This window comes from Solanum pennellii, chromosome 1 (genome assembly GCF_001406875.1).
Source record: "Solanum pennellii chromosome 1, SPENNV200".
Taxonomy (NCBI): domain Eukaryota; kingdom Viridiplantae; phylum Streptophyta; class Magnoliopsida; order Solanales; family Solanaceae; genus Solanum; species Solanum pennellii.
Window position 1 is genome coordinate 57,148,978 of NC_028637.1, and position 4,493 is coordinate 57,153,470.

Genomic DNA, 4,493 nt, shown 5'->3' on the forward strand with positions numbered 1-4,493 from the left:
TATATGTAAAATTTAAGAAGTACATATAATAATATATTTTACCGAAAAACATTAATTTTACTAAAATTCCCTTTAACATCTTCTGTGACCTTTTTTTGAGAATTTTTGACGTGGCCAATTTGCATCCTTTTCTTATTTGACAACAATCTCAAAACTAAATGATCATATCATAGTCCAAAATCTGTTAAGAATTATATAAAAAAAAACATTTAGAAACAACGACTTAGAAAGCTACCAGTTCATTACCGAATTGGCATCATTTATATCAAAAGGTACACCATTTTCCCATATAAAATAAATTTACGGAGTTCATTATAGAATTCATAATTAGCCTTCAAATTTACTTTACTTTTGTAATGCAATACTTCTATATCACTACGTATGTAACCTATAAAAATATTAGACCACAAATTTAAAAAAAGAAAAAAATTTGAACTTCAAATTAAGTACTCAAACTACACCATATATTGGACATCAGATGTAATATATAAACATATGTTTGAACTAATTTGCCCATTCGATACAAACCTAACACCCTTCAATCTTAACCCTTAAATATCCTTCACATTCACATCCATGTTTTACTTTTATTCGGTATTCAAAAGCTTCTAACCTATACAACATACTGAATTTTCATTGCAAGTACTACAAGAAACTTTAACCTAATAGATATTCATAGTGATGTTAAAACTGAAATGGATAATGCTCATAGTGATTTTAGATATAAGTTATAGAAACAATAAAAATTCACCACCTTTTATATTTTTCTTCTTAAACAATAAAAATTCACTACCTTCTAAATGGATTTTGGATCTGTTCGGGAGAATTTAGGGTTTTGGCTTTCCAATCCTTTTTGTCAATTTATTTTTGCTCTCTAATAGGAAAATAAGGCTTTTATTTAGGCCCAAAAATAGAGGAAAATGGTTTGGAGGGATATTTTTCATTAATTCTTTTAAACTTGTTTTACCTTCTCATTATCATAAAAAGAAGTTTTGGTTTTAATTTTGTTTAGGTAAAACTGTTGTATTACTATATTTGTTATACAATACCATTTTCTCATTTTATTATAAGTAATTAAATTATTATATATAAGTCCATCTGATTACTTTTACTTGTCATGGTTTGATTGTCTGACAATATATTAAGAAAATAATTAGTGATATATGTATTTTACAAAACTATCCCCTATTAAATGATGTCTTGAAAAATGATTATTTAAATGTTGAGAGGCATTCTTATCATTTGGTAGATCCAAGTCCATGGCCTATTTCGGGTTCACTCGGAGCTTTGGCAAAAACCGTAGGAGGTGCAAAGGTGACAAGTAATAATAAAAAACTATTTTAGGAATAAGTGACAAGTAAAAGTGAACGGATGAAGTATTATTTAAAATTAATTTCTATTAGATATAAATAATGTTATACATACATTTAAATATTAACTATATTAAATTATTATATTCTTGAGTCACCTAGTTATAATTATATATATATATATATATATATTACAACTATATTAGTAGAATGTTATTTCAACATGTTTGTGTCATCACGCTTAAGGTTGTTTTTGTCTTTTTAGTATTCAAATATAGCTAGGTGTCTTGCTTTTGTGTCTTCAATGTACACCTCACGTTTAGCTAACTTGATTATATCAAGATCTTACTTCATTGATCACAAAATGTATCTCCTTTTTCAAGTATTCATTCCAGGTAATCTTTCTCTATATTTTTTCTTTTGATTTTTTGCATCTCTTTGTTTTACTCAAACTAAAATTTCACTAAAAAATATTCCCCAATTTTATCTTTGGTTGACCAAATTTGATATGGGTGTGTTAAGATTCCTTTCTTTTTCTTTTGGGTTTGTTATTGATGTTCAACTTTTCTTGTACTTTTCAACAATTTCAATCATTGTGCCTTCAAATTTTTTCGTTATTCTTGTATTTTTGTTGTTCTATTTTTTGTTTCTAATGGTTTCTTTGTCTTGAACTCTTTATAAAATTGAAAAGTGGAAGTGTTTTATGGAGTTGCTATATCCAATTACTTTAACATGACATTTTTCCTTCAAAATTCTGTGGAAAGGTTTCTTTGTTATACTTCACCAACCTTTTGTTGTTTATTCCTTGGAGAGTGATTAGTGAATTTGTATTAGGTTTCTGCAAGCTACATTTAAATGAAGTTTTGTGATAGTTTTCTTTACTTTTGTGGATTGCTTTCTTTAGATCAAGAAAAAATACTTTACATCCTGTGTTTCAAACTGAATTTACATATTTTAATTTCATCTTTTATCTCAAAAGTCTTAGGTGAGATTTGGTTATAAATTTTAAAAAAAATCTATCTTTATTTGCATTTGGTTGAAAACAGTTTTATAACAATCTAAAGGTAGTTCTATGGAAGCTCTGTTTTGAACTTGTAAACCAAACAACACCTCTTGTATTTTAATCATCCGTTACTTTATTGAATACCACATTTCTCTTACTTGTTTGGAGAAGCAAAAAGGCTACCATTGTGCTTCATATGCTTCACCTTTCGATTCTCATCTCTTAATATGCCAAGTCAAATTGGACATTCAATATAGAACATAGTAATTATTTAGTTTATCTATCCAGTGTTTCCTTTTACGTGATTGTCTCAATATTGTGTTTGTATGATTCATCATGGTAATAAGCTAGCATCTATTGGAGTTTCATTTTTTATTTCATTGATATTAATGGGTGGAATATCATTTGTAACTTGTTTTGGGACCGCAGGGGCTCGAAAATATTTCCTAACTTCGTATAGTTTATGAAGAGCAAGGATGCTAGTGACGGTACTGAGCAGGCACTCCTTGATGAATTGAAGGCTTTGGAAGAGCATCTCAAGGATCATGTATGTTGTTTTACATTAAACTGTCTGATATGCTTAACTTAAATATATGCGTCTCTAATTTTTACGATGATCTTAGCTTTTATTGGTTGTGAATTTCATCAGGGACCATATGCCAATGGGCAGAATGTTTGTTCAGTTGATATGAGCTTGGCTCCAAAATGTACCATCTCGAGGTGGCTCTTGGACACTTCAAGAAGTGGATTGTGCCTGAAAGCTTGAGTCACGTGCGTAATTACATGAAGGTATGCAATCTATTTCTCTCTGTGTCCTTATGTGCGTGCATGGTTGGTATCTGCTTTTCTATGGGTTTTGAGAACATCTTTGCGCTGGAGTAATTTATTTATGTCTTATCGGTGTGTTGAAATGTTTTTGTATTTAAACGAAGAACCACATTATATATATATATATATAGTTGTCACAGTTTTAATGATTCAAATTCATTTGATCATTCGAACCTAATACTGAATGTGATGATTTTCAATACAAAAAGTATCTTTTGCCAGCTACCTTTTATATTTTTCTTCTAAAACTACTAGGTAGCCGGAGTTATATAAGTTGATGACACCCAAAAAGAAAGGTCTCCTTAGTTCGGCAACTAGGAAATGAAGATGAACTAAAAAGGCGTCGTCGAGCTAACAGTACAATTATGGGTCACCTTCTGAAGGGGCCAGCCTCTTTCTTGTGGCAATCGTGAGATTCAAAAGTGAGAAGGAACTTTATGTGTGCTATATCGTCATCACTAACCATAACCCTCCTCTTTGCATTTCTTGAGCGGTCTCTCAAGCACCTATCCATGTTGTTCGTCCTCATATCTTTTTCTATAAATGCCTTTTCTATATTTTTCTTTTTCGTGGATCGATGACTTATTTTCAGTTGTCTGAGATTGATTATCTTTTGCAATGTCTTAAACCTAAATCATTAGATTTGTTATATTTGCGATAATTATATGGTTCCTAATACATTCCTTGAAGGAACTACCTATTACCTAAGCAAGTGCGTATAGTGAAAAAAATATGAAAGACTACTTCTTGTTATCCTTAACATAGTACGCATTTTAAATTAAATGGTTACACAATACTTACTAAATCTAATATTATATATACATTTTTAGGTTTTTCCTGTCTTTGTTACAATTTGGCAATCCATTCATCCTTTTGCATTATTTAGACTGGTGTAGATTTTTCTTATTACTATGAAAATATTGCTTTGCACGCAGTGATTTGTGGGCATGCGAATAGTGTATATACTATGAGCTTTCTTAATTGAAAAATGGATACGCGATGCATTACTCAAAGTAGAAAACTTGCACAACAAACATTAGTTTCCCAACGCACTGATTGTTTTCTGAATTGTTGGATGTAGGATTTCGTTGGAAATATGTCGTGTTTCTTGTTATATTCGAGGGATGTTGTAGCTTCTATCATTGTAATGATGAAAATTGTCTTATTTATTTGACACATTGACCGTAATGCAAATGATGAGATTGTCCAGTAATGAATACGAAGGATCACCACTATATTGATTTGGCTAGTGGAGTAGGTAATGAAATTTTGTTTGATTCTCCAGCAGAAAAGTATGAGGAGAAAAAGAAAAATAGAATTGCTTGCTAAGAATTCTGATGGCACCAGTGATG

General features: G+C 30.3%; 1 long non-coding RNA gene across 2 annotated transcripts; it reads left to right on the forward strand.

Moving 5' to 3' along the window:
- The first annotated feature begins 1,621 nt into the window (after positions 1–1,621).
- On the forward strand, positions 1,622–4,454 carry LOC107029804. 2 transcript variants are annotated; one of them, XR_003575048.1, is made up of 4 exons: positions 1,622–1,705; positions 2,743–2,860; positions 2,963–3,102; positions 4,223–4,454. It is a non-coding gene; the product is annotated as an uncharacterized LOC107029804 (long non-coding RNA). The 2 variants fall into 2 exon arrangements; XR_003575049.1 differs by lacking the exon at positions 1,622–1,705 and adding an exon at positions 1,801–1,822.
- The last annotated feature ends 39 nt before the right edge of the window (positions 4,455–4,493 follow it).